Genomic DNA, 9,467 nt, shown 5'->3' on the forward strand with positions numbered 1-9,467 from the left:
AAGACGAGGACAAAATGGCAAAGGAAAGTTTTGAATATGGCATTCATGGTAGCTTGAAATGTGGACGTGGGGGAGGAGGGGGGCGTTAGACAACCCAAATAGCATTACAACAAACTCAAAGTGGCCATCATGTGTGCGAAATGCCATCTTCTCAATGTCATCAGGATATACTCGAATTTGATGGTACCCGGCCAACAAATCAAGTTTAGAAAAGAAACAAGCACCATGAAGTTCATCAAGTAGTTCCTCCACTGTGGGGATGAGAAATCGATCTTTAATTGTGATAGAATTTAATGCCCGGTAGTCAACACAAAAGTGCCAAGTGTCATCTTTCTTATGCACCAGCAAAATAAGGGATGAATAAGGGCTGAAACTAGGTCAAATGACACCAGATTTGAGCATATCAGATACCAAGTGTTCAATCTCACCCTTCTAAAAATGAGGATAGTGATATGGGCGAACATTCATGGGGTAGAGCCAGGAATTAGTGAAATGCGATGATCTTGAGGATGTAAAGGTGGTAGAGCTATTGGAAACACAAACACATCCAGATAAGAGTCAAACAGCTGGGTAAGAGCAGGTGGGTGGGCCGATTCTGGGACTATCATTGAAGACAAAAGCCCTAAACGAATCAAACAAAAAATAGAATTTGTTTGGTTAAAACGACGTAACGCAGAAAGTGGGACTTGTTGTGGTGTGGGAGGAGGATCTCCAGACCATGAGACACATTTTCCTTGGAAATCAAATTGAAAGAAATGTTAGGCATAATCTGTCATGATTGGACCCGAAGTCACCAACCATATCACCCCTAAAACCAAGCCAGAACCATGTAAATCAATGAAAAAGAAGTTTGTGTAGAAAGTGTGGCCCTGTATAGTGATGGAAATATCACGGATGGCACCTAAACATGGAAGATTGTGACCATTAACTACTAAAATAGAGAATTTGACAGAAGATTCAATGGATAGTTTAAGAGATTTTGCAACACGAGATTCAATGGATAGTTTAAGTGCTCCCGCCATCAATAAGAACTTGAACCGTTTGGCCTTTGACCTGACATGTGAATCGAAGAGAAGTGACGGTGGAAGGTCCACCAAACAAAGCTTGATAGCTGATAGTAAGGAGGGAGGATTCAATTGGCGGGGAAGATATATCACTATTTGGCGTAGGCGATGGAGATGGAGGTGGGGATTCTTCTGGTTGTTCATCCTCAGAGATAAGGAGAAAAAGTTGTGAAGGAGAAGAGCAACGATGACCCTTGTGATATTTTTCATCACAATTGAAACAAAGATTAAGCTCACGTTTGCGGTGAATTTCTGCCTGACTGAGTTTTTGAAAAGTAATATGACTAATACCAGGAAGAGAGGTCGCAGGCAACGAAGAAGAACCAGTTGAAAGAGGTGTAGTAAACTTGGGGTGAAAGTGGACTGCGCAGGTAAGGACACAGACAAGGGCTTTGAAAATTGATTGGGCCGGGTCGGTGGCTTCACTTGGCCCAAATGTTTTCGTTCAAGTAAAAAGGCCAGGCTAATAGCATCATTTAGAGTATTGGGATGAAAGGATAATACCTCACTTTTTATATTTGGATGCAACCCGGAAATAAAATAGTGCTTCATCATTTTAGGATTAAGATGGGAGGTGCGATTGGTAAGTTGCTCGAACTGAGAGAGATAGTCTCAAACAGAGGACGTCATCTAGAGCTTAGCCAAAACTCCCTCTGGTGCCTCCATAGATTTGGAACCAAAACGAATTATAAATGCGTTGGTGAAGTGCTCCCAAATGATGAGTTGATGATTTTTATGCATCCATTGGTACCAATCTCTAGAAGTACCCTCCAGGTAAAAATAAGCTAAGTTCAAACGATTTTCATCTGGGATAGCATAAACATCAAAGTACTGATTGGCCTGAAACACCCAACTTTCAGCATGTTGGCCATCAAATTTTGGTAAGTCGATTGGTGCAGGTTTGTCTCGACAAAAGGGTGTAAGGGGGTTGTCTCTACGAAAAGGTGTAAGGGGGTGGAGGAGGAAATTGGGTAACATTAGGATGTCGCATTGAGGAAGAGAGATTCTGGTAAGTGAAATTTCTAGGCGGGGGAATGGAAGAAGGACCAGAGGAGGTTGGATTAGGGCTTTGTTCAAAGGCTGGAGGGGTTTGATGCTGGATCTGAAGGGTGGAAAGTTGAGACAAAATATCTTGAAGAGTGGTGTTAATGGAATCAAAAGACTTACTGTGAGAAGCAACTTCTTCTTGCAGATGTTTGACGGCATCGTCTAATGTCCGCAAATGAGTATTGTAAGCACCATCACCCATTGGTAGAGGAGGGTCAATGAAAGCACCAAATGGAGCAAACTAACTTGTATTGAAAGATAGAGAACAACTTACAATTACTAAAAGCTGTAGACAAGCTAAAAAGGAAAAAAACCAAGAATGGAGGGAGATTCCAAACTGTTACAAATCTAAGAAATTAAAAGACAACTTCATCCATGATCCTCCTTGGTAGCATCCCTTTTGATTATATAAATAAGTTATGTTGCAGAGCTCCTGGCAGCATTGCGTGGTGCTACTGGTACTGGCACAGCTGGCCCTTGCTTGGCATTTGGGACCACATATTGGTCCAAGTATTTAGGGGGCTGTTTGTCCCTGTTGCAGAGTTGTTACACGTTACTAAATTGTTTTTCTGTATATTGATTGCAAAATTGATGTTTTAAATAGCATAGATGTCCTCATTGACTTCATTTGTTCAATACATAGCTAAAGCCGATCTTCGCAAAAATGCCGCCTTTTGTTAAGAAAGCACTATCTCAGTGCCATAGTATGGATCAAATGCATTAGTATTTTAACTCTTAACCTTAAATTGGTCTGAACCTTATAAGTTCAAATTGTTCTTTCTTGTGTTTTTTGTGGGATTTCACTGGGTATGTTGTTTTGCTGTGTTTTCTGTTTTGGTTACAGCCCGCAAAAGTTCCTCTTTTATTAAGGCACTTATGCATGTGTTACTATTTGTATTTGTACAATATGAAGGTTTTGGCTCCTTATAAGTTCAAAATGTTTTGTGTTGATGATTTTCGGTGTTTAACTACCCTAATCTATATGCAGTTGTTTGATTGTATATCTTCTCATTTTCATCAGCTTCTAGCTATCAGAGACGGTCTTTTCCGTACATTCAGGAAGAGGCAAAAGGGTGCAATGGAGCCTGAGGAGGTGCAGTAAACTGCTGACTCTCTACACAGGTTAGTTAAGTCATCGCAGTTCCCATGAGTTATCTCCAGGTCACTCTAAGATTGGTTAGCTGACCTCTACGCATGTTCTTTTAATTACTCCCTTGCTTTATAGTTGCAGATTTGTCTAATTCCGGAAAAAGTATTGATAAAGGACAAGATCCTAACACACATTCATTATGCATTGATCTCTTGCAGTTTATCTGGCTTCTAAATCATTTGGCTTCATCGCATTTTCTAGGTTCGACAGTATGACACCGAAAGTAGGGTAACAAGGATAAACAGAAATATTTTGATGAGTTCTTCAAAGTTGGACTGGCCCAAATTTTGTTTCAATGTCATCTCAGCTGTTCCTTGTGTGTGGAGAAGGATACACACCAAAATATCGGCTACACTCACTTCACTGCTAGTTGTTACTAGTTGACAAGTTTAATTGCTATTTGCAATTAAGAACTAAATAGTTTGATAGCCTTCGGTATTGAGATTCAATATGCTTTATTAAATCAGGAAGATCACTTGGAATAATCTCCGATGCAACTTTCACTTCTTCCAAGATCCTTAAATGAATCTGAACCCAAATGTTTTGTTTAGTATGGTAAGATAAGGGCCTTGGAAGTAGTATGCGTTAATCTGAATTTAGTTCTCTTTCTCCCCAAATAGAAAATGTTTTTGAGCATTCCAGTGTCAAATTTGGACTCTGACGCAAATGGTAATTTTTGACTTAGATTGATAGAGGTATTCAGGGGTGAGACGATCTCATCTAAAAGTTTAAGCTATTAGCGAGAGCATATCTTTATTTACTTACTTCGGCAGAGGAAGGGCTGCTCGAATTCAACGACGACTGCTACTCGTTGAAGTAGAAAGAAAAATCATGCAATTGGAAAGTTTCAAGTGTCAAGGACTAGTAAGGATCTCTATACCTTTTGAGTGTCTTATATGATTAAACTACTAGATTTACAATTGTCAGTATTTCTTTTCCAGCTGATATGAACAAGTCACCTCTCCTTACTGAGTAGAATTCTAAGCTAGCCAGTTGCCCATGGAAGTTTCATATTTTTTTCTCTTCCACATCATTTCTAGCATGACGTTATCAATTAAGAAGCAATTGTACCCAAGGGCATATCCTTGTTATCAATGAATTGGGTTGAGAATCTTGAGGCGATATTTAAGTCCGTTGGGTTCGAAAATGAGAGAGCATCATGTGGAAACTACTAGTTACAAATTATGAATGATAAATCAGACGACGAAGAAAACAATACTAAAAATCATAAAATTATTATATGTTTTGGCCAATTGGCCTACGTATTATAAAACTTAATATTAAAAACATAAAAACTAATGAGAGAAAAAATCCCCTAAACAAAACTCTTTTAAACGACTATAATGTGGATGCTATTGTGTTATTCTATGAGAAGGGGTTAAAACCTTTCCTCCAAGAAAGAGGCTTGCCAAATATGGAAAAATTTTATATTTTCCTTTCAGGAAAAGTAAAAATAATTATGGTATTACTTTTATATTTTTTTTAAAGAAAAATAAAATTTAAATTTGGTAAGAAAATCAAGGCAAAACCCTAACAAATCTTCCCTTTTTGGCTTGATTTTTTGGCAAAATAATTTTGATCGTCCTTCTTCACGCGATCTTCATATATCACTGCTGCTTACCATGACTAAAAATTGATATCGGTTAAAAATTGAAGCCCTATGCATTAAAAATAAAAGCATGGGTTGATATTATTGGAGCCTCGTTTTATAAGTAAATACGGTTGAAATTGGAGCTTTATGCATTAAAAGTGAGAGCACAGGTTAAAAGTGGAGCTCATGCGTTAAAAGTAAATATGCATGAGTTAAAAGAAGCCCAAGCATAAAAGTTAGCAAGAGCAGGGGCGGCTCAAGTACATCGATGGCCTAAGGCAAAAATCAAACGGAATCTTAAATTTTTAAGAAAAGCTATTTTTTTTATGAAGTCTATATTTTAAATCTTGAGATGTAAAGTTGTAAATATTATAGTCCATTTCTTCTAACAATTTTTTTCCGTTAATAGAACTAATGTATTTAATCTTTCTTGAGACATACTTTAAAAATGCATCAAAAGTCGTCTAGTATTTTTTTATTTTTATATAATTTTTTTCTTACAAATAATATTTAATAATTTTTTAATAAAAATCTATAATGTATTATTTCTAAAGAAAAAATGCGGCCCCTCAAATTTGGGGGCCTTAGGCTGTTGCCTTTTTTTTTTTTTTAATGGGTAGAGCCGACAGTGAGCAAGAGTTGAAAGTTGGAGCCCATAAGCATGAGTTGAAAATTGATTTTGTTTTAAAGATGGATTATCAACAGGATTGTTGAAAACTTGTTTGAAACTTTTCTCCACATGTAGCTAGACAAAGATCTTCATTATCATCAAATTGGTTGCAACTTTGATATCAACATGTCCTCAATTTGAACCATTGAACCATAGTCTCTGATACTACTTGTTGGGTTCGAAATCGAGAGGGCATTATGCGGAAACCACTAGTTACAAACTATGAACTACTAGTTGCAAACTATGAGACGATAAATCAGACACAAAGAAAACAATACTAAAAACCATAAAATTATTATATATTCTGGCCAATTGGCCTATATATTATAAAACCTAATATTAAAAATACAAAAATAATGAGAGAAAAAATCTCCCTCTAAACAAAACTCTCTTAAATGACTACATTGTGGATGATATTGTATTATTGTACGAGAAGAGAGTCTTTTATTTATAGAGTTTCAAACCTTTTCTAAAGAAAAAAAAGGTTTGTCAAATATGAAAAAGTTTTATATTTTACTTTCAGGAAAAGTAAAAGTAATTATGGTATTGCTTTTATTTTCGTTCTAAGAAAAATGAAACTTAAAATTGATAAGAAAATCAAGGCAAAAACTCAAAGCCTTGATGGACATTACCCGATACCTGTGCTGGCGGGAGGTAGCAGGTACCTCATTGAATTAGTCAGGGCCACACAAGTTGGCTCAGACACCACAGTTGTCAAAAGAAAAAAGAAGCGATTATTGACATTCTGTTTTCTCTAATAGCCATGTAGAATTGCAAATAGACATCTCTAGAACAGCGATAATGTTGGCTGGACTGATTATAGCCAGATTAAATTTCCCTGTAGCAGATAGTTGGGCCACCCCCTTGATGCATACCCCACCCAAAAGAAGAACGAAAGGATAACATAAAAACCAGGAGATTTATGAGTTTGTGAGGCATTCTTCGTGATTTCAAGTGTAGTTCTTCAACAAGTTGTTTAATGCTTGTTTCTTGTTTTCTTTCTCCTTTTCTCTTCCATTCCCTGCACATTTCAGGAAAAGATGCACAATGCATGTTTGGATTGGCGTTTTACAATCTTGATCGCTTATACTCTGCTGTGGAAGGCAATGCCAGGGCAACCGGTGAATGGATAAGGTTTATTCGTCTTCATCCCTTTTTTTATAGGCCATGACACTTTCCGCCAATCTGATATAAGTCGTCTGAAATATTTCTCTATGTTTAAACAGTTTGAGGCAGGATATCATTGACTTGACAAAGAAACTGCTCATAAACTCAAGATCACCTCGCGCATGGAGTGGGTGTATGACTGCTTGCTTCCTCTACCAAGACCTAGTTAAGATAATCATCAAATTTCTGTTTATTAGGACACACTTGAGAACAACTATTCTTGGTACAACTGTAAATGGAGAACCATCCCCTTCCGCCCCACCTTTTTGTTTTCGTTGTTGTTCAAATGGTGGTGGTTTTGCTGCTTTCGTTGCAATGCTCACGAATTTTGAAATTGTACAACTGAATATAGAACATTTTCCTTGTGACTTCTCATATGGCATGACTTGTAAAGAGTGGAGATGACTTGGAAAGAGTTGGAGAGAACTTTTGAATGGCGGATGCCAAAATGGATTTGAAGACCAGTTGCTTAGAAAAGAAGTGTTTTGCATGGTGCCTGAATTACTGTCTTCATTGATGCAAAGACGGGTCTAGGATGTCAACTTTATGAGTTCAAGTTAAGATGAAATCAATTATTTGTATTTATAAGTAAAATTTTTCACATATGTACAATGCCAACCACAATTATTGGGTTCGAATGAGTTCATATCTAACCTTTACATCCGCACCAGGTTGATGTACCTATTTTATTGTATTCTCTTATGCTAGTTCGTTGGCTCAAAGATCATCAGCTACTATTACAACTATGTTTGATATAATGGTAGAATTAAGACATTTTTTGCCATTAGATGCTGATTTTATGGTGCTCAATTGAAGATCATAGATCAATTGTGGAACAGTTCAGGAACTTCTTCGAGAACTAGTAAGCTAATTCAGGGTATTAACAAAGAAACTGAATTAAGTGAGAGAATTTTAAGAAGTAAGAAGAATATTGATTATTGTAGGAATAGGAAGTGATTACAATCGATGTTATATAGCTAGGACTCATCTTCAACTTGTAACTGTTGTAACTAACTTTGTGAACAGCTACAGGACTCGCTATAGTACTTGCTACAGTAATAGCTACTTTTTCAAAATTCATTACTTATTACTCCTATTACAGATTTAACTAGACTTTGTCAGCTCATCTTACAATTTCAACTTCTCTTCTGATACTTGTACCGGTACCCCCTCAAGCAAATCCTTGACCTCAAGAATTAAAGAATGGAAATCGCAGATGAAACTCAAAGGAGTATTCCCAAGTAGCTTGATCTTCATCTAAATTGTGCCACTTAATCAACAGTTGTTCAACAGCTTTGTTACCCTTTTTCACTAGCCTTTTATCCAAAACTCTCTCAGGAGTAGGACAATAGGGATGTTAAGTCCTCAGTTTTGATGATTGACAAATTGTATGTGAGTTTTTGTGATGACAAATCTGCTACCACTTAGGGAATAGGTTGGGCTCACCTGTCACTATCACGGTCAACAGTCTTCATATAAAATATAAAAGTTGGTTATAAAAGTTGTTGCCACCTTTTTACCTTAACCATTGGGATCTCTCCTAAGTTTTTTTTTGTGTCTCACTATATATTGCTCATCTTCCTCAACAAGAAAACCAACATTTCCATATTCTTACAACTAAAAATCTGTTGAAGCTGAAATCAATGACTCCACTTCGCAACAGGGAACTGATTATTGATAAAGTTATATTTTTACTTCCTTGTTGTAGTTGAGTCTTTGTAAGTGTTCTTAAACGTGTGTTTACTGTGCTTATGATTGTTGTAGGTGTTGTGATGTAACTCGGATCTCTTTGTAATCATCTAGAGTTAGGTGATTTATCACGCTAGAATTAGCTTGTTGTGTTCAGTTAGAGCTAGCTGGAGGATATAGCAGTAAAGTTACTATTTGTGTTTCCCTGTAATAGAGCTATTACTAGGAGAGCGCGGATTAAGATCTTAATCCTTAAGTGAAGAGTCTGTATTCAAGAGTTTGCTTGGATATAGTGGAACTTAGAAATCCTGGAGGCAGGTCGTAGTTTTTTCTCCCTTGAGCAAGGAATTTCCATGTAAAACTCTTGTATCTTCTATTTGTCTTTCCTCGTACTTTTATTATTCATACTGCTACTATTTGTTTGCTAAGTTCATCTGGGAACTGGTCCCTGAGCTCCTCCAAATGTAGAAGAAGGTCAGTCAACCACCAGACCTCCAAGATTTAATGATGAATACTATGGGTGGTTGAAAATAAGAATGCATAACTTCATCATGGCTGAAGACTCAGAGCTATGGGATGTCACTGAGGATGGCCTTTTTGTTCCTACAAGCGCAGTAAAAATTGGAGATGTAACCTCACAAGTCCATAAGACTAAGAAGGAATTTTATGAAGCTGGTAGAAAGAAGATAGAAAAGAATTACAAGGCCAAGAAGATCCTTGTTTGTGGCATTGGTCCTGATGGGTATAATAGGATCTCTGTCTGTCAAACTGCCAAAGAGATCTAGGACTTTCTCCAACATTCCATGAGGGAACCACTCAGGTGAAGCAGTCCAAGGTGGATATGTTGATAAATCAATATGGAACCTTCAACATGCAGGAAGGTGAATCTACTCAGGAGATGCACACAAGGTTCACTGCAATAACTAATAAGTTGTACTGTCTGGGTGAAATTATCCCAACCCATAAGAAGGTTAGGAAATTCTTGAGCATTCTACCAAAGATATGGGAGATCAAAGTTGATACCATCACTAAAACCAAGAATCTAAAAAAGATAGCTAAGGATAAACTCATAGGCAATTTGAAAACCTA

The 9,467-nt window shown here is 37.1% G+C and overlaps 1 long non-coding RNA gene across 2 annotated transcripts; it reads left to right on the forward strand.

Annotated features, from left to right (window-relative positions):
• The first annotated feature begins 1,467 nt into the window (after positions 1-1,467).
• LOC124888717 lies at positions 1,468-3,897 on the forward strand. Of its 2 annotated transcripts, none has more exons than XR_007047486.1 (3): positions 1,468-1,838; positions 3,133-3,233; positions 3,420-3,897. It is a non-coding gene; the product is annotated as an uncharacterized LOC124888717 (long non-coding RNA). The 2 variants fall into 2 exon arrangements; XR_007047485.1 differs by having other exon boundaries at positions 1,524-1,838; positions 3,463-3,897.
• The last annotated feature ends 5,570 nt before the right edge of the window (positions 3,898-9,467 follow it).

This window comes from Capsicum annuum, chromosome 11 (assembly GCF_002878395.1).
Source record: "Capsicum annuum cultivar UCD-10X-F1 chromosome 11, UCD10Xv1.1, whole genome shotgun sequence".
In the NCBI taxonomy this organism is placed as follows: Eukaryota; Viridiplantae; Streptophyta; class Magnoliopsida; order Solanales; family Solanaceae; genus Capsicum; species Capsicum annuum.